The sequence below is a fragment of the Scyliorhinus torazame genome, chromosome 6, assembly GCF_047496885.1.
Source record: "Scyliorhinus torazame isolate Kashiwa2021f chromosome 6, sScyTor2.1, whole genome shotgun sequence".
Lineage (NCBI taxonomy): Eukaryota > Metazoa > Chordata > Chondrichthyes > Carcharhiniformes > Scyliorhinidae > Scyliorhinus > Scyliorhinus torazame.
Genome location: NC_092712.1, coordinates 83,086,693 through 83,110,029, shown reverse-complemented (window position 1 = coordinate 83,110,029; position 23,337 = coordinate 83,086,693). Strand labels below are relative to the sequence as shown.

Sequence of the window (23,337 nt, the reverse complement as noted above, 5' to 3'; positions counted from 1 at the left end):
ACCACTGTCGCACCTTGTCCACATTCGCCGCCCAATAATAATGAAGCAAGTTCGGCAACGCCAACCCCCCGCTGCCTCTGTAGCAGGGTTCCCCCGACCCTCGGCACCTTCCCCGCCCATACAGAGTCAGAAATGATCGTGTCCTCTTTCCGAAAAAAGGCCTTTGGTATAAAGATCAGGAGAGCTTGAAAGATAAACAAGAACCTCGGCAGAATATTTATTCATTTTCACCACTTGGACCCTCTCTGCCAGCGTTATGTGCAGTGTATCCCACCTCTTAAGATCCCCCCTAGCCTCCTCCAAAGTCCAGGGGATTTGTCAGCATTCAGTCCCATTAGTTTCGCTTGTGCTTTCTTCCTAATGATAGTAGTTGTTTTAAATTTTGCCCTCCCTTTTGCCCCCACTTTTACTTTCCTTGGAATGCTTTTTGGTGTCTTCTGTTGTGGAGGAAGATACAAAATACTTGTTCAAAGTCTCTACCATTTCTTTGTTTGCATTATTAATTCCCCAGTTTCATCTTCTAAGGGGCCAATGCTCACTTTAGTTACTCTCGTCGGTTTTACGTGTTTGTAAAAGCTTTTACCCTCTGACTTTACATTTCTTGCTAGTTGTCTCTCATTCTCCAATTTCTATCACTTGAATTTTTCAAAGTCATCCTTTTCTGGTTTCTAAATGTTCCCATTATTCTGGCCTACCATTAATCTTTTCAACAGTTTAGAGCTCTCCTTTCAATTTGATACAATCCTTAACTCTTAGTTAGCTGCAGATGATGCATCCTTCTCATTAGTGTGGTGAGCCACGTATGGCTATTGTATATACTCACTGTTGTTCTATTATTACTTTTGTCATCAACATCCACTATTGGATATACTTACTGTTGTTGCTGTTACTGTTGCTGTTGAATTGTTGTGTTGATGCTGCTGTTGGCTCCGCCTGTGGCTCCGCCCCTCTGAGGAGGTATATAACTGGCCGATCTGAGACAGGCTCTCAGTGCAGGAGAAGCTACAGGTTGGCACACATCTAGTTGATTAAAGCCACTATTCTTTGGTACAAACTGTCTCGATTGAACTGATGGTCATCAATTAGCATCTTCATTAATGGAATATATATCTTTGCTGATCGTTATTTTAAATATCTCCTTAATCTGCCACTGTTTCTCTCTCAGCTTACCTCTTAACCCATTTTCTCAAATCACTGCAGCCAACTGTTTATGCTTCGTAATTGGTGTTAAAGACACTCGTTTCTCATTCTCAAATTAACTCTATCAGGTGCAATTCTACAATGTAATGATCAATCTTGCTTGGATGATCTTTCACTATGAGGTCTTCATGACCAAGTCTAAAATAGTCTGTTACCTGGTTGGTCCCAGGATATATTGTTCCAAGAAACTGTCCTAATTGCACTCCATGAACTTATCCTCAAGGTCACCTTACCCAGTTTGATCTGTTCAATCTATATGAAGATTTAAATCACCCATGATTATTGCAAACCCCTATTAATTCTCAATTTATACTCTGTCCTACAGTGTAGCTATCGTTCAGAACCTACAAACTCCCACCACCATCAACTTCTTTCCTTTGTTCTTTCTTACGTGCACCCAAACCGATTCTACATCTTGATTTCCCAGTCAAGATATTTTCTCACTACTGTACTGATCTGACCATTTATTAATAGAGCACTCTACCTCCTTTTCTTCCTAAATGAGAAATGCCTTTAAATCACTTCTGCAACCACGTCTTGGTAATGGTTATCATGCTCAGTTATTTATTTTTGCTATCAATTCATGTATCTTGGATTATTTCTCCCTCCTCTGACGCTTTTTGCTGGTGCACTGCATTTGTACACCGTCTCTTGCTGTTATACTCTGGTTATCATTACCCACTTCAGTCCTTTGTTGCCTTGTCCTTTCTCATCAAGTTAATAAATTTTCATCTCACACTTCCTCCCCACTCTTTAGCTTCAAGCCTTCACTTTATGTGACTATATGGTTGTCCATGCTTCAGCCATAGAGACCTGGGCCAGAGTTTTACCTCTTCCCCACCCCATCCCACCAGCAGAGAGGTGGCTGGGGGAGTGTAAACTTGCATGATGGGGATTCTCTCCAGGGTGCCGCCTCCCCCAAGCCAGCAATTTCAAGATGGGCAGTAGCCACTTAAGTCTCAGGCAGAAAGGATTGAGGGGACGGGGGGCCTCAAATTGGGGTGTCCTCCCCTCCAGGACCTCGGAGTTCTGGCCCTCCTTCCCCCGTCTACCCCACCCGATGCGGAGATCGCTTCCCACCTCCCTTCCCCTGGCACTTAACTAAAGTGCTATCCCAGGATTTAGACTCAGGCACAGCGTTGCAGAACCTCTTCTGGCTGCTGCCGCACAAAAATGGCATCTGCACTTTCAAGGTAGGCGGGGTTGAGTTACACGGCAATGCGGGATAGCGGGAGCGAAGCACTCACCATCCGGGGAATTCAGGCCCTGATGCGAGAGGATCTTTTTGTCTTAAAACAAAGATCACAGCCCAACTCTATGCTCTTCCCAAGCTGCTCCAACCTGACAGGCACGTAAACACATCCAAGAAAACGAAACACAGAAAACAGAAAGCGGGTAAATATATATGGGACAAACAGGAATTCAGGTGGCAGAAAAAGGGAGGAAGCTTCTTTGAAAAACGAGACATCAGCAAATTTCAATATACAATACATGAAACAAAAGTTACAAGAGGCTGAAGAAAAGAAGTTATAAAACAAACTGTTAAATCTTAAGAGGGAGTCATTAGCATATCACAAATTAAGTTACTATAGTTACAAACTGCCAAGGTAAGGGATTGCGAATGACTCGAGTGCCAAAATGATACAAGTTTATTCCAAGTTCTTGCAGTAAAGTATTGAGCACCATAAACTCAGAATAAATGTCAAGAGGAAGGTTACTCCATTCGTACCAATCAATGTATGCTTATGATTTTATTGAAAAACATACATCAGCATAACACCGAAACATCGGAGAAAGTCTCAATGGCTGCAGATTTTATAGTTGGACATTGAAAAATGGACACAAATCCTAGAATTTACATTATATTGGGGTGGATTCTCCGCCACCACCACCAGTAGCGGAGCTCCCGATGAATCCAGTGTCAGCCAAAATATTTCTGATGCTCTGGGGAGTCCCTCGCTGACAGCAGCATCGGGAATCGCACCCTGCACCATCAGGAGGATGCAAATGGGTCACATTTGGGGGGGGGGGGGGGGGGGGGGGGGGATGGGGGGGGCGGCAGTGGCAGCCACAATTGGACCTCTCTCTAGAGCCACCCGCTCAAAATCACAGGCCGGGATAACTGGATAAAAGTAATGAGATGTCAATACCGGTCAGGTCGCCAGAGATAACTCCCTCACTCTTCTTCAACATGGCCACAAAATCTTTTACATCCACCGCAGATGGCAGATAAGCCTTAGTTCAACATGTCATGGATCTCAGGAAGCACAAAATGAGACTGTGAACTACCTAGATCACTATTATATCAATGAAATAGCGGCAACAAAATAATAGACAAATAGGGATACTATAAAATGATATTATTAATATCTGATATGTGGCCTATTCGAAGTGTCCCTTGTCGTCTTCAGGAGTCATTTATTGGTTATTTACTTCAGTTTATTTCAAGGCAATAGAAATCCAAAGAGAAAATAATTACCAAGATTTGTCCAATTTGAGATTGTGTTCAAGCTGATAATTAGTTCATTTTTTTCATGTAGGTTTATCAAAATGTTTATTGTGGTGGTTTATTTTGTCCAACTCTACTTTGTGAGCTATTCCTGCTACCACTATAAGTCTGCCAACAATGAAGAGCTGTCTCAAGAAGTCAGCCTGAATCAACTCGGAGAGGGCGGGATTCAGTACTCGCATAGAATTTCACTTTCAACACTTACTTCTTGTTTCTGCTATTTTGCCCCATTTAACCACACTTTTGTTTGCCCTGCACTGATCCTCTCTGAACCTTCAAACTGCTCATTTTCAATTGTTATCTTGAGCTTATGTTGGCTTAAATTTGATCAACTTCATTTTTCTCATGGTTCTGTCAATTGTTCCTATCCAGTATTATGGGCCACGGTTTAGAGAACACCAAAGTATATCATGGTGCTCACTTGACCCACAACTTTTAATAGATTTTGATTATAGGGAGCACAAGGGCCCACTTTACGGATGTGATGCAACAGAGATCTAAAGTATTTTTAAACAAAACAATGTTTATTCTATGAATCCAGTTAACATTTTATAAACACACAGTAAACATCAACTACCAACACGGATACCTTGTCCTCAAAGATACAGTATTCCATAGGTAACCCTTAGTAACTTTCCTAACAACATCCATAAATCAAAAACCCTTTTTGACAAAGACAGTAGGTTTGCATTCATTACAGAAACAGGTATTACTTTGAAAATATCAAGTGATCTGGAGACATTCTTTATCATGCAGAGAGACAAAAATACACCTCCTTGGTTAGAATGCAGTTCTCCAACTGAAAACGAAACTAAAACTCAGAACCAAAAACAGCTTCCAGCTCAAAACGAAAATAAAAAGCAGAGCCAAAGCCTAGCTCCACCCACACAACATCACTGCAGCCACTTGAGAAGACAAGCATTTCTTAAAGTGACATTCCCATGACACCAGCATCCACTGAATTACCACTGATTTGAGTGTAAGCACATTTATGAATTCCAACACTTACTGCCCAAGTGTTTTTCATGCTTGACAAGAACATTAGAAAATGTCAATAACATGCAGTACAAATAGGGTCACAAATTGCAGATGGATCCTTAAGTTACCGGCCAATTAACCTAAAAATCTGAACTAATCATCCCAATTACAAGTTCAAATATGCCATGGCATTTGCATATCGAGTTGAAAATATCTGGAAACAGAAAGCTGCTGACAGGAAAAGTGATTATTGAGCCGTTGAATTTTCATAAAAATCCAAAACAGGTCCAAAGTCCAAAATCCAGAAACCTCGGGATCACAACTGTGTTGATTTCTGATTTTCCCAGCTTGTGCATTATCCGCTGTGCAATAGACAACTTTGTGTCTGGAGAACAGGGAACTGGAGCAGATAATGGACAGCACGGTAGCACAGTGGTTAGCACTGTTGGTTCACAGTGGCAGTGTCTCATGTTTGATTCCCGGCTTGGGTCACTGTCTGTGCGGAGGTTGCATGTTCTCCCCATATCTGCGTGGGTTTCCTTCGGGTGCCCTGGTTTCCTGCCACGAGTCATGAAAGACATGCTGTTAAGTAATTTGGACATTCTGAATTCTCCCTCTGTGTACCCAAACAGGCACCGGGATATGGCGACTGGGGGATTTTCATAGTGACTTCATTGCAATGTTAATGTCAGCCTACTTGTGAGACTAATAAAGATTATTATTAGTGTGCTTGCATATCTCGCACAAATTCCATTCTCTGGCTCAGCGAGAGAATGGTCTGTTCTGGAAGTGGTGTCCAAATCTCCAAAGAGTAAAACATCCAGATATCAAAACATTCTGGCTTTTGGACAGGCAGATTTTGGATAAGGCACCTCTAGTTCATTAATGTCCTTGAGGGAAGGCAACTTGTCATCCTGATCTGGTCTGGCTTCAATGTGACTCCACTCATGTATCAACATTATCCTTAGGTGTTTTCTGAAATGATCTAGCATACCTTTTATAGTTACAAAGCCATTACAAAGAACAGAATTAAAAACAAGAAATGCTGGAAATTCTAAGGTTATGGCAGTATCTGTGGAGAGAGAAACAGAGTTTCTCAAAATCATGAACCGAAAACGTTCACTGTTCCTCTGCACATAGCTGCTGCCATAACCTGACAAGTATTTCCAGCATTTTCTGTTTCTACTTCAGATTTCAAGCATCCACATTATTCTGCTTTTCAATACAAAGAACAGCGCCGTGGAACACCTTCATGACACTAACTTCGACACTCAGGTCCATCATTCTCAGGATTGGCAATGTATGCTGTGCTTGCCAGTGATGCCATTCCTCAATAATAATTTTTTTTAAAACAGAGATGCAGGAATGGACCAATGGAGCAAACTTGAACCAAATCATACCAGCTTTAACAAACATTTCAGTAACTCCTTAAAGCAAATAGAAAATGGCAGTCAAACTGTCATTCAAACCATGATGCATCGCAAACATTTTTAATCTTATTCATGAAAATTAAAGATATCCTCAATGAAAATTATCTAAGCAGATTATATAATGTCAACCTGTATTCCACTTCTCTAACCAACCTAACCTACAATGCAATAAAAGGTTTTTACAACTGACAGGGTCAAACAATCTAACACTCCCAGTAAACAACATTATTCCCCACCAGAGAAGTTCACAGGGCCCTCAATTATATCCATTCTTGTACCCCACATTTCCCAGAACCACAAAAGAGTTCCTTTTATCCCAACATCCACTCATCAGCCTCAAGTTTCACAGATGATCCTCCATGTCTGCCACTTCCAGTGCTATCTCACCACCAAACACATCTTCCTCTCTCATTTCAGCATTCCCAAGGGATTGTGCACTCCTTAACATCTATTCTTCAGTCACCGTCAAAACACTCTTCCCTTGCCACAGCATCTTTCCATTTAAGTGTAGGAAATGCAACACTTGCTCTTTCACCTACTGCCTTCCCACCATCCAGGGCCTCAAAAACTCTGCCAGGTGAAACAACAGTCGACTTGTATTCCTTGTACTGTGTTCACTGTTCACACTGCAGTCTCCTCTCCAACGGGGAGACCAAATGCAGATCGAGTGGCCACTTTGCAGAACACCTCCATTGAATCTGCAAGTGTCACCCCAGTCTTCCAGTTGTCGGTCAATTTAATTTGCCACCACATTCCCTTTCCAACCTCTTCCCACAGCATCCTACACTGTTCTAATGAAGCTGAACATAAATAAGCTTGAGAAACATCATGTCATATTTCAGTTCGGCATTACACAGCCTTTTGCACTCAACCTGGAGTTCAACTATTTCAGATCATAACTTCTGCTCTCATCTTTTCAGACAGTTGCTGGGGATTCTGCTATTCACCATTTACACCTTACCTAGGCCCATCTTTTGTTTTTCTACTTGTCCCATTAGCATCTCCTTTTGTTTGATGCTATCATCCTTCTTCCATTTAATCTTTCCTCCACTCGATTATTGACCTCCCCTATGTTTACCCCTCCCCTGCCTCTGGATTTGCTCAGGACCAGTTACATCTCAAAATTTTTCCAGTTCCAAAAATAAGGTCACAACTTTGAAATGTTAACTCTCTCTTTCACAGTTGCTTTTTGTCCTGTTGAGTATTTCCTGCATTTGCAGGGTAGAATAGCCAAGCCCAGAGCTGAGAAAGAATTAGCACTTGCGCAACAGGTGGGCTGAGATAGGCAGATTCAGGCTTGGTTACGAGGGTGGGGATTGAGACTATATGGGGTCAGAATCCGAGTTCTGGGTCAAGAAGTAAATAACAAAAATGCCGGGCCCAATAACCGAGACCCAATTATCCATTAATTTGGTAATTCGCCAATGTGACGTTGAACCTCCACATAACAAAAATGCCAAAAACTGAATCAGAATGCAAAGCAACTGATAGGATTCAAATCAAATCTGAGCTCTGCTTTCAGTCTCCTCCACGCGAAGTGATGTCCCAAGCATTTGAGAATCCTCCCAACCCCCCGCCGCCCTGTCAGATGGTGTGAAATCAGTGCATTTGAAAGCCTTTCCCTCTCGTCTCACAAAAATAAAAATCAATACTACCCCCAGCAGTCAGTACCCAGGAGAAACGCCTATATTTGAGTTCAGGATGACCAGCCCTTGTCCGAAACAGCAAAATTGTCCCAATGGCAGAACCTCCACAGCGGATTGCCCGGGTTCAAGTGGTCGCGCATCACTGCGTTTTCTTCATCTCCCCACCAACCCTCCAAAATACATTCGCGCCGCATAATAATCTATTGTTCAAGCAGATGTTTAAAAAGACTAAAGTACCTCTAGAAACGAAGTGCGACGCACCTCACACAAGGTTACCTCTGATGAGAAAATCCAGGCGCTGCACACGTTTCTTTTGGGGCAACATAGAAACGAGAGCATGAAGAAACAACAACGGCTGGAGCCTAACTGCCACTCCTTCTCGTGCACGGAGGGGACCTGGGCTATGTGTTGGCACTGTTGTTCTGGCTGCCTCACACCATCTCTGAACACAAACTCACTACTGACTCGGTGCCTCTCTCTCTCTCTCACTGTCACTGAAGCCAATGCAAACGAAGCGAATCCCCCAATCGCCCGGGCCCCTTCCGATTCGCTGCCGGCCGCTCAGCCGCGCCTGCGCACTCACTCCGCCTTTTGCCCCGCCCCAGGTTCCTCGCTCGTGAATGGTGACGTCACGCCACTCCCAACTGCCAGACATCCCAAGCGTCGCCGGGCAACCTGTGACGTCACGTGCTCCGTCAGGTCCCACCTTTGGGAGTTCTGGGAGTTCGGTCCTTCCAGCCGGCTCCCTCAGGACGATCGCGATTGGTTTGTCAACCTCAGCCCACGCCTTCTCACACTCTTCCCCATATCCCTTTATTCCAACGACTATCTAACAACCTAGTGGCCTCAGACTTGAATGCACTCAATGGCTGAACATTCACACAGTCCGCAACATCCCTAAACTGGCACCGAGATTCAGGTGAGGCGAGCTGTTTCACGCTGCTCCTGTGCAGTCGCAATTCGAGTGACATTCCCCCGGATCGGGATGCTGCGGTCAAGCAGAAAAGCCATTCTGCCGATTGCACAAATGAGTAATGTGGTGTATGAATTTCAGTACCCTTGTGATGCCATGCATGTTGGCCGTACGTCACAAAGACTGGCGGTTCCTGTCAAACAGCATGTCTCTTCAGCTGTTCGAAACGGGCAAAGTGCAAACTGTACCCAAAAGCTTGCAAAACTCAAAACACAGTGGCCGACGTTTCATAGAATTTACAGAGCAGAAGGAGGCCATTCGGCCCATCGAGTCTGTACCGGCTCTTGGAAAGAGCACCCTACCCAAGGTCAACACCTCCACCCTATCCCCATAACCCAGTAACCCCACCCAACACTAAGGGCAATTTTATACACTAAGGGCAATTTATCACAGCGAATCCACCTAACCTGCACATCTTTGGACTGTGGGAGGAAACCGGAGCACCCGGAGAAAAACCACGCACACACGGGGAGGATGTGCAGACTCCGCACAGACAGTGACCCAAGCCGGGAATCGAACTTGGGACCCTGGAGTTGTGACGCAACTGTGCTAGCCACTATGCTACCGTGCTGCCCTCGTTAGACGTTAGATGTGATTCCACGATTGGACAACATTTGACAAATAATCCTCGGTGTGCTCAGAATTACGCTGAGAGGCAATTTAATATGTCCATAGAATCTACAGTGCAGAAGGAGGCCATTCGGCCCATCGAGTCTACATCGGCCAGTTGGGTTTGCAGTGTCGCACATTTTTGTGTACCGAAAACTACATGTATAGGGTTCTGTTCTTTGCAGATGGAAAGAGCATGTACACACATTGCGCCTCAGTCAGCTAAACAAAATAAGTGACAGCCATTTGCTGGTTCATTCCTCAGGACAATGCCTTCACCAATCAGAATCCAGCTTCCTGGTTTAAATTTCAAACAATGCTTGGCAGTTACCTGTCAGTCACCAGCAACTGGAGCATTCTCCCTGGCAACACCTCCACCAATTAGAGTCCACTTGCCAACCAATCCGCACTCTTCTCAAACAGGAAAAATTGTTGTTTTCCCTTACTTTGGTATTCTTGCAAATTGTCCTGAGGAGTGCAAGACCTAAAGCTCAGATAAAATGTCTCCTTTTTCAAAAATGCTCAAGTTCTGTATTGCCAAATGATTAATCTTGATACATGTCCATGGACAACATTTTGTTGCTCTTGAAGCAAGATATCAATTAACTCAGCTGTTATCAGAGCTACATTAGGTTTTTTCTAAAAATCTAGCAAGGAGACCCTTTAGAAAACAAATTGATCTGGGCAGGATATCAGCATTTCTGTGATGCGGTTACAGAGGGAAGAATTATTTAAAAATTGCGAGGTTCATAGAATGACAAATCCAAACAGTTTGTTTAAGAAATGCATCTTGGAAAAAGCTTCCTCACAGTTGACCTATAATCTCAAACGAAGAATGGGAAAATCTCATCCCTTCCTGCAAATTATCAGATCATCTCACAGTCATGAGAGTGATCTTGGCTTTGTTGAGCACTTTGTGACAGATGAAGTTGTTCAGGAGGCAGTCAGAGATTTGCCTTCAGAAGCAAGCACAAGTGAGACCAAGACAGACAGAGATACCGATATGGATCGTGGAACCACAGCTCCCTTCCAAGTGTCAGATTATCAACCATTATATCATTCTGCATTGACACTGAGGCACTTAATTCAAAAAAATGTCTAATGTCTTTCCTCCACTTAGATGTCCACCAGCTCCCAAGGACCTAACTCTTGATACGGCAAAGGATTTGATACCTATTAAGCTGTTGAATTTCCTTCCATGGACAAATGGAGAACAAGTGAACTTCCAGATGATAACTCACAGGTTCCTAGTCGATGATATCAGCAGTCAAATTTATTTATGCTGACATCATCAACCTAGATTCGAAGGGGAGAAGACTCAGGATGTCAGCCGGTAACTAGTAGTGTGCCTCAGAGGTCTGTGTTGGGACCACAACTTTTCACATTAACGATCTGGAGGAAGGAACTGAGGGCACTGTTGCTACGTTTACAGATGGTGCAAAGATATGCAGAGGATAAGATAGTATTGAGGAAGCAGGGGGTTACAGACGGACTTGCACAGGCTAGGAAAGTGGGCAAAGAAGTGGTAGATGGAATACAATGTGGGAAGTGTGAGGTTATGCACTTTGGTTGGAGGAATAGACTATTTTCTAAATAAATGAAATGAAAATCGCTTATTGTCACAAGTAGGCTTCAATGAAGTTACTGTGAAAAGCCCCTAGACACTACATTCCGGCGCCATTCGGGGAGGCTGTTACGGGAAAAGGCTTAGAAAATCAGAAGCACAAAGGGACTTAGGAGTCCCAATTCAAGATTCTCATAAGGTTAACATGCAGGTTCAGTCGGCAGATAAGAAGGCAAAAGCAATGTACGCATTCATGTCGAGACGGCTAAAATACAAGAGCAGGGATGTGCTGTAAAAGCTCTGCTCAGATCCCATTTGGAGCATTGTGAGCAGTTATGAGCCCCATATCTAAGGAAGGATATGCTGGCTTTGGAAAGGGTCCAGAGGAGGTTCACAAGAATGATCCCTGGAATGAAGAGCTTGTCATATGAGGAGTGGTTGAGGACTCTGGTACTCGACTTATTCAAGTTTAGAAAGATGAGGAGGGATCTTCTTGAAACTTACAGGATACTGAGAGGCCTAGATAGAGTGGACGTGGAGAGGATATTTCCACTCGTAAGAGAAACTGGAACCCGAGGGCATAGCCTCAGACTGAAGGGACGATCATTTAAAACTGAGGCGAGGAATCTCTGCAGCCAGAGGGTGGTGAGTCTGTGGAATTCATTGCCGCAGAAGGCTGTGGAGGCTAAATCACTGAGTATCTTCAAGACAGAGTTAGATAGGCTCTTGATTAATAAGGGGATCAGGGTTATGGGGAGAAGGCAGGAGAATGGGGATGAGAAACGTATCAACCATGATTGAATGGCGGAGCAGACTCGATGGGCCAAATGGCCTAATTCTGCACCTATGTATTATGGACTCATGCCAAAAGCTTTTGGCTGATCATGTTGGATCCCTCATCAAAACAAAATAAAACTCTTCTGCTTTCTTGAAGAGCCAGTCAACCCATCCCCTTTCATTGATGTGATCCGAAGTGATAGAACATGGGTATGGGATGCTACTGTTATTTTCCAGTTGATGTTATAACTGTACAGGAAGATCCCAGAATGGAACCTTGGCTCAAAAGACCATAACTTTTTTTTATAAAAGTGGAGGGAGAGTAAGAGGATCTCTAATTAGTTTTAACAACAAGAAAAAACATTTACTGAACATGAAAACAATTGGATTATGATACAACACACCTTTACTCCCTCTTTAGCTTAACAATTACACAACAGGCTTTAGGATTAACAAATTACAAAGTACATCTTAATTTACAATGGGCTCATTAGCACAAAGTCTCTTTTAAGCACACATGATGACTGGGCTAATACACTCTGCACTCAGGCTCCAAATGAATGTTAATGGATGTCTCCTCAGAATCCCCCCAGATGATTGTTGTGAGAGTTTGAAAATTCCACTCCCAAAAACAAGGTTTAAAATCTTCTGTAATAATTATGTTTTCCCTGAGCAGTTTGCCTCCCAAAATCCAGGCCAGATTTTCCAAATTACACATTTAAAAAAAGCTTCTGCTCCACTTTTAATAGCAAATCAAACACCAATCCCCTTCAGCATTTTCTTTGTCCAGACTGCTTTTACACAAACTCCAAGATCCCACCACCGGTTTCCATAGTTATTTAAACTCGCATACCAAGGCTGTAGTTCAATCTCACAAACCTGAAAATGACTTGTAATATCTTTCTGACATCTCAGCCTTCTCAGCTTTGTTGTCTTTTTACTGACCAGGTCTCTGTTCTAATACCTTGAGCCTCATACTTCTTGGAAATGTCTCTTAATTCTCTAGTTTCCTTGGCTCTACAGATCTCTGCAACTGTTTTCTTAACCATTGCTCCATGGTGTGGCTTTTCTTCTCGCAAAGCTGAGAGAGATGTTCCCCCTCTAGCCTTCCAAACCAACTGCTTCCAGCAGAGCTGTGAGAGCTACCTTCTCTCTCGCTACATATCCCCAGCTGCCTACAAATTCAGCTAAACCTAAAACGTTAAAGCTTCTCTACCTTACAAGGCCCCAGCTGCTAAGCAACACCAACATGCTTATGGCTTTTATTTATTCTTCACAACTGAACCCTCCCTACGCACAATAGAAACACAGTTGGAATTCAACCAACCTCAACACATACAAACACCTTTGTCCAGCATGAATCTCCCCTTCCAGGCACAGAAGCATTAAATAAAACCCATTTAAAACTATACCTTATTTCTCACGTTTACCAATACAAATCTAATTCCCTTAAAACTACCTTTGTTTTCTGAACATTACAACATTGATTCAAGTCTTGTAACCACAATCCTGCCCATTGTGGGCAGGCCCCACACCGTTGGGAAATCCCCGGGCATGGGTGCTCTGCCGGCGCAACAGAGAATCCCGGCAGTGGAGAATCCAGCACCCTGATTTTTTTACCTTTACTTTTAAATAGTGGTGTTAGATTAGCTACTGTCCGATTCGTAGAAACTATCCCAGAGTCTATAGAATCTTGGAAGAGGACCACCAATGCCTCCACTATTTCTCAGGCCACTTCTTTAAGTACTCTGGGATGTAGATTATCAGGCCCTGGGGATTCATTGCCCTTCAATCCCATCAGCTTCCCCAACACCACTTCTCTACTGATACTGATTTCCTTCAGTTCCTCCCTCTCACTAAACCATGTGTACCCCAACATTTCTGGTATGTTATTAAGTCCTCCTTTGTGAAGACAGACCAAAGTATGTATTTAGTTGGTTAGCCATTTCTTTGTTCCCCATTATTTCTGACTGTAAAGGACCTTTATTTGTCTTATAAATCTTTTCTCTTCACACACCTTTAAAAACATTTAGTCAGTTTTTATGTTCCCCCCAAGCTTACTCTCGTACTCTATTTTCCCCTTCGAAATGAATACCCTTGTCCTCCTTTGCTGAATTCAAATTGCTCCCAGTCCTCAGGTCTGTTGTTTTGCCTGGCCAATTTGAATGCCCCTTCCTTAGATCTAATACTATTTTTAATTTCCTTTGTCAGTTATGGTTTGGCCACTTTTTCAGTTTTACTTTTGCACCTGACAGGAATAGACAATTGTTGCATTTCACCCCTGCGCTCTTTGTCTATCCACTGTCATCCCTTTAAGTAACATTTCCCAATCCATAATATCCAACTCATGCCTTATGTCAACGTAGTTTGCTTTATTAAGATTCAGGACCCTATCATAGAATCAACTACGTTACTCTCCACCTTGATGAAAAATTCTATCATATTATGGTTGCTCAACGCCAACTGGATTGCCAGTTATTCCTTTCTCATTACATAGAACCCAGTCTATGATGGCCTGTTCTCTAATCAGATCCTCAATGTCCTGGTCCAGAAAACCATCCCGTGTGCACTCCTGGAATTCTTCCTCTCCGGTATTGTGACTAATCTTATTTGCCCAATCTATATGCAGATTTAAATCACTCAAGATTACAGGTGTTCCTTTATCGCATAAGCCTCTAATTTCCTGTTTAATGCCATTCCCAACATCCCCACTACGGTTTGGGAATATCTATGCAACCCTCACTAATAGGTGGCATGGTAGCACTATGGTTAGTACTGTCGCTTCACAGCTCCAGGGTCCCAGGTTCGATTCCCGCTTGGGTCACTTCTACGGAGTCTGCACGTTCTCCCGTGTCTACGTGGGTTTCCTCCGGGTGCTCCAGTTTCCTCCCACAAGTCCCGAAAGACATGCATGTTAGGTGAATTGTACATTCTGAATTCTCCCCTGTGTACCCGAACAGGTGCCGGAATGTGACGACTAGGGGATTTCACAGTAACTTCATTACAAAGAACAAAAAAAAATACAGCATCGGAACAGGCCCTTCGGCCCTCCGAGCCTGCGCCGACCATGCTGCCCGTCTAAACTAAAATCTAGAGGGATATGGACACACTTCCGGTGTCCGTATCCCTCTATTCCCATCCTATTCATGTATTTGTCAAGACGCCCCTTAAATGTCACTATCATCCCTGCTTCCACCACCCCCTCCGGCAGCGAGTTCCAGGCACCCACTACCCTCTGTAAACAACTTACCTCGTACATCTCCTCTAAACCTTGCCCCTCGCACCTTAAAGCTATGCCCCCTAGTAATTGACCCCTCTACCCTGTGAAAAAGCCTCTGACTATCCACTCTGTCTATGCCCCTCATAATTTTGTAAACCTCTATCAAGTCGCCCCTCAACCTCTGACGTTCCAGTGAGAACAAACCGAGTTTATTCAACCTCTCCTCATAGCTTATGCCCTCCATACCAGGCAACATCCTGGTAAATCTCTTCTGCACCCTCTCCAAAGCCTCCACAGCCTTCTGGTAGTGTGGCGACCAGAATTGAACACTATTCTCCAAGTGTGGCCTAACTAAGGTTCTATACAGCTGCAACATGACTTGCCAATTTTTATACTCAATGCCCCAGCCAATGAAGGCAAGCATGCCGTATGCCTTCTTGACTACCTTCTCCACCAGTGTTGCCACTTTCAGTGACCTGTGGACCTGTACACCTAGATCTCTCTGATAGTTAATACTCTTGAGGGTTCTACCATTCACTGTATATTCCCTACCTGTATTAGACCTTCCAAAATGCATTACCTCACATTTGTCCGGATTAAACTCCATCTGCCATCTCTCCGCCCAAGTCTCCAAACGATCTAAATCCTGCTCTATCCTCTGACAGTCCTCATCGCTATTTGCAATTCCACCAACCTTTGTGTCGTCCGCAAACTTACTAATCAGACCAGTTACATTTTCCTCCAAATCATTTATATATACTACGAACAGCAAAGGTCCCATGACTGATCCCTACGGAACACCACTCGTCACAGCCCTCCAATCAGAAAAGCACCCTTCCATTGCTACTCTCTGCGTTCTATGACCTAGCCAGTTCTGTATCCATCTTGCCAGCTCACCTCTGATCCCGTGTGTCTTCACCTTTTGTACCAGTCTGCCATGAGGGACCTTGTCAAAGGCCTTACTGAAGTCCATATAGATAACATCCACTGCCCAGCCTGCATCAATCATTTTTGTGAATGTCTCGAAAAACTCTGTCAAGTTAGTGAGACACGACCTCCCCTTCACAAAACCGTACTGCCTCTCGCTAATACGTCCACTTGCTTCCAAATGGGAGTAGATCCTGTCTCGAAGAATTCTCTCCAGTAGTTTCCCTACCACTGACGTAAGGCTCACCTGCCTGCATTTCCCTGGATGTTCCTTGCTACCCTTCTTGAACAAAGGAACAACATTGGTTATTTACCAGTCCTCCGGGACATCACCTGAAGACAGTGAGGATCCAAAGATTTCTGTCAAACACCTGCAATGTTAATGTAAGCCGACTTGTGACAAGAACGATTATTATTACAATGTTTATTGCCCCTAAGTTTTCTCAGCTCGACTCATACAGATTCCACATTGTCGGAGCTAATATGTGTTAATTTCTTCTTCGACCAGCAATGTCAACTCCACTGTCTTTTCCTTTTTGTCTGTCCTTCCTGAATATTAAATACCCCGAGATGTTCAATTCCCATCCCTGGTCACTGTGCAGACATGTCTCCATAATCCTGATGATTTATCATAGCCATTTACATCTATTTGTGCGATTCATTCATCCACTTTATTGCGAATGCTCCGCGCACTAAGACACAAAGCCTTAAGGCTTGACTTTTTAACATTACTTGTCCTGTTCCCACTATTTTTCACTGTGACCCTGTTTGATTCGGGCCCTTGATTTCTTTGCCTGTCACTTTTCTTGTTCCCCTTTCTGTCTTTTGTTCTTGTACTTGATCCCCCCTCCTCTGACCACCTGTCATTTTAATTTAAACACTCCCCAACCATTCTCGCAAATACTACCCCGAGGACAGCAGTCCTGGTCCTGCCCAGGCATAACCCATCCAGTTTGTACCACTCCAGAACCGGTCCCAATGTCCAAGGAATCTGCAACCCTCCACATCACACCATCTCTTATGATTTAGTGGCCATTACTGAAACATGGTTAAAGGATGGTCACGACTGGGAGTTAAAAATCCGAGGGTATCAAACTATTCGGAAGGACAGAGTGGATGGTAAGGGAGGTGGTGTAGCTCTCTTATTTAAGGATGACATCCGGGCAACAGTAAGGGATGACATCGGTGCTATGGAGGAGAAGGTTGAATCCATTTGGGTGGAAATCAGGAATAGTAAGGCGAAAAAGTCACTGATAGGAGTAATCTATAGGCCACCAAATAGTAACATTATGGTGGGGCAGGCAATAAACAAAGAAATAACTGATGCATGTAGAAATGGTACAGCAGTTATCATGGGGGATTTTAATCTACATGTCGATTGGTTTAACCAGGTCAGTCAAGGCAGCCTTGAGGAGGATTTATAGAATGTATCCGCGATAGTTTCCTAGAACAGCATGTAATGGAACCTACGAGGGAACAAGCGGTCCTAGATCTGGTCCTGTGTAATGAGACAGGATTGATTCAGGATCTCATAATTAGGGATCCTCTCGAAGGAGCGATCACAATATGGTGGAATTTAAAATACAGATGGAGGGTGAGAAGGTAAAATCAAGCACTAGTGTTTTGTGCTTAAACAAAGGAGATTACAATGGGATGAGAGAAGAACTAGCTAAGGTAGATTGGGAGCAAAGACTTTATGGTGAAATAGTTGAGGAACAGTGGAGAACCTTCCAAGTGATTTTTCACAGTGCTCAGCAAAGGTTTATACCAATAAAAAGGAAGGACGGTAAAAAGAGGGAAAATCGACTGTGGATATCTAAGGAAATAAGGGAGATTATCAAATTGAAGGAAAAATCATACAAAGTAGCAAAGATCAGTGGGAGACTAGAGGACTGGGAAATCTTTAGGGGGCAACAGAAAGCTACTAAAAAAGCTATAAAGAAGAGTAAGATAGATTAAGAGAGTAAACTTGCTCAGAATATAAAAACAGATAGTAAAAGTTTCTACAAATACATATAACAAAAAAGAGTGGCTAAGCTAAATATTGGTCCTTTCGAGGATGAGAAGGGAGATTTAATAATGGGAGATGAGGAAATGGCTGAGGAACTGAACAGGTTTTTTGGGTCGGTCTTCACAGTGGAAGACACAAATAACATGCCAGTGACTGATGGAAATGAGGCTATGACAGGTGAGGACCTTGAGAGGATTGTTATCACCAAGGAAGTAGTGATGGGCAAGCTAATGGGGCTAAAGGTAGACAAGTCTCCTGGACCTGATGGAATGCATCTCAGAGTGCGAAAAGAGGTGGCTAGGGAAATTGCAAATGCACTAGTGATAATTTACAAAATTCACTAGACTCTGGGGTGGTCCCGGCGGATTGGAAATTATCTAACGTGACACCACTGTTTAAAAAAGGAGGTAGGCAGAAAGCGGGTAATTATAGGTCAGTGAGTTTAACTTCGGTAGCAGGGAAGATGCTGGAATCTATCATCAAGGAAGAAATAGCGAGGCATCTGGATGGAAATTGTCCCATTGGGCAGACGCAGCATGGGTTCATAAAGGGCAGGTCGTGCCTAACTAATTTAGTGGAATTTTTTGAGGACATTAACAGTGCGGTAGATAACGGGGAGCCAATGGATGTGGTATGTCTGGATTTCCAGAAAGCCTTTGACAATGTGCCACACAAAAGGATGCTGCATAAGATAAAGATGCATGGCATTAAGGGGAAAGTAGTAGCATGGATAGAGGATTGGTTAATTAATAGAAAGCAAAGAGTGGGGATTAATGGTGTTTCTCTCGTTGGCTATCAGTAGCTAGTGGTGTCCCTCAGGGATCAGTGTTGGGCCCACAACTGTTCACAATTTACATAGATGATTTGGAGTTGGGGACCAAGGGCAATGTGTCCAAGTTTGCAGGCAACAAAGATAAGTGGTAAATCAAAAAGTGCAGAGGATACTGGAAGTCTGCAGAGGGATTTGAATAGGCTAAGTGAATGGGCTAGGGTCTGGCAGATGGAATACAATGTTGACAAATGTGAGGTTATCCATTTTGGTAGGAATAACAGCAAAAGGGATTATTATTTAAAAGATAAAATATTAAAACATGCTGCTGTGCAGAGAGACCTGGGTGTGCTAGTGCATGAGTCGCAAAAAGTTGGTTTACAGGTGCAACAGGTGATTAAGAAGGCTAATGGAATTTTGTCCTTCATTGCTAGAGGGATTGAGTTTAAGACTAGGGAGGTTATGCTGCAATTGTATAAGGTGTTAGTGAGGCCACACCTGGAGTATTGTGTTCAGTTTTAGTCTCCTTACTTGAGAAAGGACGTACTGGCACTGGAGGGTGTGCAGAGGAGATTCACTAGGTTAATCCCAGAGCTGAAGGGGTTGGATTACGAGGAGAGGTTGAGTAGACTGGGACTGTACTCATTGGAATTTAGAAGGATGAGGGGGGATCTTACAGAAACATATAGATTATGAAGGGAATAGATAGGATAGATGCAGGCAGGTTGTTTCCACTGGCGGGTGAAAGCAGAACTAGGGGGCATAGCCTCAAAATAAGGGGAAGTAGATTTAGGACTGAGTTTAGGAGGAACTTCTTCACTCAAAGGGTTGAGAATCTATGGAATTCCTTGCCCAGTGAAGCAGTAGAGGCTCCTTCATTAAATGTTTTTAAGATAAAGATAGATAGTTTTTTTGAAGAATAAAGGGATTAAGGGTTATGGTGTTCGGGCCAGAAAGTGGAGCTGAGTCCACAAAAGATCAGCCATGATCTCATTGAATGGTGGAGCAGGCCCGAAAGGCCAGATGGCCTACTCCTGCTCCTAGTTCTTATGTTCTTCAGCTACACATTCGTCTGATATATCCTGCTACTTTTACTCTGACTAGCATGTGGCACTGGTCATAATCATGAGATTACTATCTTTGAGGTCCTACTTTTCGACTTACTTCCTAACTCCCTAGATTCAGCCTTTAGGACCTGTAATTGATAATATGGAAAGATGTGTCATTTGAAACATGGAAGTCTGGCAATATCTGGTCTGAGAGAAACTTGAGAGAATACAGGGAAAGATCCCACAAAGGGTTAACAGCAGCTGCCAGGGAAGGATTGTAAAATGCAGATATCCTTGGTCAAGCAGGCTTAGCAAACAAGACAAACAGGATTTTGAATGAAGCCAAAAACAATGGCTCACACCTTCATTGAAAGTAACTATCTTAGTAAGGATCTGGAAAAGAATGGATGAGGTTCAGTTGAATTTGGTGAGAATTCTAGGTGTGAAAATTTGCTAAACCAGGTAAATTAAAGAAAACTGAAGAAAACTGGAGACTATCAGTCTACGAGAAACATAATTCAAAGCCAAAATCAAAGTCAAAATTGAGCTGAGGACACAATTGGAAAATAAAACTATAGAAATGACAGGAATTAAAAGTAACACTTCTTGAAGTCAAAGCATTTTGAACATCACAAAGGAAACAATGTAATCAGATCTATGACATGAAGTCATGTCAAAATGAATACTTAGTTGGATTAGAAAGTTTAGATCAAAGATACTTTTTACAATCAAAGTGAAAAATGTTACTTTACAATAACGTCATAAAAACGTAACTGTTAGAAAGAGAATATAAACCTGAAGAAAGAGAACCAGAAGCAGAACTCAGAGAGAGAGAGAGAGGGGAGAAGCAGAGTCAGATTACAGTCAGCTCGGTCATGGGAAAGAGACAGGGCAAAGTAGCCGAGCTAAAATAGCTAATACATCTAAGGAAGACTAGAATTTAAAGAGTAGGCAGATTCAGCTCAGAGACAGCCAGCAGAGCCAGCTCTCACAGCTCGGTACATGGGAAAGATAGGACACAGCAACCGAGCTCATCAGCGAATACATCTAAAGAAGACCAGACTTTAAAGAAGATTGATTGTCAGGTTGGGCCTGAAGGTCCCTTCAACCAACCAGAAGGATCCAGAAGCAAGATCTTTTTACTTTTCTGTAAAGACAGTGATTGCATCTTTTAAAAAGAGGAAAAAATATATAATAATAAAATAACTTAAAAGTTTTAACCTGAAACAGTGGTTATTAGTCTACTTTACTTACTTAGCAATGCGGGACCCAGGATCGATGCTACTAAGTGATAAGTAGATGAAATCTTCGGTGAAGGTATGGGTTATACCGGGGGATAACTTGAAAATATAGTTTGACCTGAATAGCACCCACTGAAGCCTGTATCGGAGTCGGGGAGTGAGAATCCCTGATCACCATTTAGAATGTTGGCCCTTTTTGGTATAGGGGGAATTCTAAGAATAGTGGTGAGTTTTCAAAAACAGACCTCATCCCTTTTTTCATGCGTCATTTGTGCCAATGTGCACCACGACCACTTGCCTTCATCCTCTCCCTCCAGAATGTCTTGTAACTGCTCCGCGACATCCATGTCACTCTCCCCAGTGAGGCAACATACCATCCTGGAGTCTATTTATCTATTGGTCAACCTTGCAGTTGAATCCCCTGTAACTTGCATTCCAACACTTTTCACTACCCACCCCACCCCACCCCACCCCTGGCCCCGTGCAGCAGAGCCAGCTATGGTGCAATGAATTTGGCTTGCTGCTTTTCACAGGGAGGCCATTCCCCTCAACAGTATCCAAAGTGGTTTATCTGATTTGCAGTGGAATGGCCACAGGAGATTCCTGCACTGCCTGCCTAGTCCTCTTGCTCTGCCTGGTGGTCACCCATTCCCTTCCTGTCTGTGGAGTCTGCCTCACAGCTGCTCTACAGTGCACTCAGCTGCCGCTCTAATAATGATCGCTAATTGTCAAAAGTAGGCTTCTATGAAGTTACTGTGAAAAGCCCCTAGTCGCCACATTCCGCCGCCTGTTCGGGGACGGGAATTGAACCCGTGCTGCTGGCATTGTTCTGCATTACAAGCCACCAATTATCCCACTGTGCTAAACCAGCCCCTGTAGCTTCAAAACCCAAGCTTCCAGGAGCTGCAGCTGGAGATACGTCCTGCACAATACTGGCACCAGTCACTGCAAATGTTTCCAGCTTCCCACATGAAGCATGAGAAGCACACCACGATTTTGAGCTCTACTGCATGACTTACCCCTTTAGTGTGCCCAATTATTATTTTTCCAATAAAGGGACAATGTAGCGCGGCCAATCCACCTTGTCTGCACATCTTTGGATTGTGGAGGTAAGACCCATGCAAACACGGGGAGAAAAGTGCAAACTTCACCCGGACAATGACCCGGGGCTGGGATCGAACCCAGGTCCTCAGCGCCATGAGGCAGCAGTTCTAACCACTGTGCCGCTGTGCTGCCCAATATCAATTACTCTCGAGCACTTTTTTCCTGGTCCTCATCACGACCGAATATAGCCCTTACAAACGATAAACCAAAAAGATACCATACACACGAAAAGCGATAAAAGTAGCAAATACTTACCTGGCCTTTCCCACTATTTACCAATCATCGCTCTCCTTTTTAGCCTTTATTGCTGCAGCAGGGCAAGACCACTCTGAAAATTCAAAAAGTTCGAAAGTAAAGAAGAAAAGCACCACTTTTCCCTCTGCACCAAATTCCCACTGTGCTGCAAATTCCCAATACGCATGCTCACTCTGACTTGTCTCACTCAGGATGTGCTCCCTCCCACTGTTCATGCACAAAGCTAATTGATCAAAGCCAATGGTCATTTCCAGTGCCTTGGTCGATTCCAGGTGGTGCATCTGGTTTTAGACTTTTTAGTGGTTTCGTACAACTGAGTGCGTTGTTAGGCCATTTCAGACAGCATTTAAGAGTCAATCACATTGCTGTGGGTTTGGAGTCACATGTAGGTGAGACAAGTAAAGGGCATGAGTGAAGCAGATGTTTTTTTTATCGGTAATCTATTTTGATTTCATGGTCATCATTAGACTTTTAACTCCAAATATTTATTGAATTCAAGTTTCACCATCCGTGGTGGGATTTGAACGGATCTCCAGCACATTACTCTAGGTCTCTGGATTACGAGTCCAGTGACAATCCCACTATGCCGTCCCCTGACTCCTCACATGATCGCATGCTTCCACGCAGTTCTGCCATTGACCACATATGAAACGGGTCTCAATTGGGACACAATCCAACCGGCTAACCAGTATGAGGCAAAATTCCGAACTAGAAGCAGTTTCCCCGCCTGGAATGATCTGCCATCCTTCTGTGAAGTAGGATCATTTTTCTTGGAGGCCTGATGTGCATCCACCCTCCCCGCCAAATTTGGGAATAATAATAATCTTTATTGTCACAAGTAGGCTTACAATGCAATGACGTTACTGTGAAAAGCCCTTCGTCGCCACATCCACCGCGGTGCCTGTTCAGGTACACGGAGGGAGAATTCAGAATGTCCAAATTACCTAACAGCACATCTTTCGGGACTTGTGGGAGGAAACCAGAGCACCCGGATGAAACCCACGCAGACACGGAGAACGTACAGACTCCGCACAGACAGTGGCCCAAGCCGGAAATCGAACCTGGGACCCTGACG

The 23,337-nt window shown here is 43.5% G+C and overlaps 1 protein-coding gene across 6 annotated transcripts in view; it reads right to left on the bottom strand.

The window, feature by feature from the left end:
• Positions 1 to 8,346, bottom strand: part of mpp7a (MAGUK p55 scaffold protein 7a) — a 758,711-nt gene extending 750,365 nt beyond the window's left edge. For 3 of the 6 annotated variants that reach the window (XM_072508390.1, XM_072508394.1, XM_072508393.1), the window contains exon 1: positions 8,001 to 8,346. The gene's annotated coding sequence lies outside the window, so the exon portion shown is untranslated. The remainder of the gene's footprint in view (positions 1 to 8,000) is intronic. The other 3 variants (XM_072508391.1, XM_072508392.1, XM_072508395.1) reach the window with 3 other exon arrangements.
• Positions 8,347 to 23,337: the final 14,991 nt, after the last annotated feature.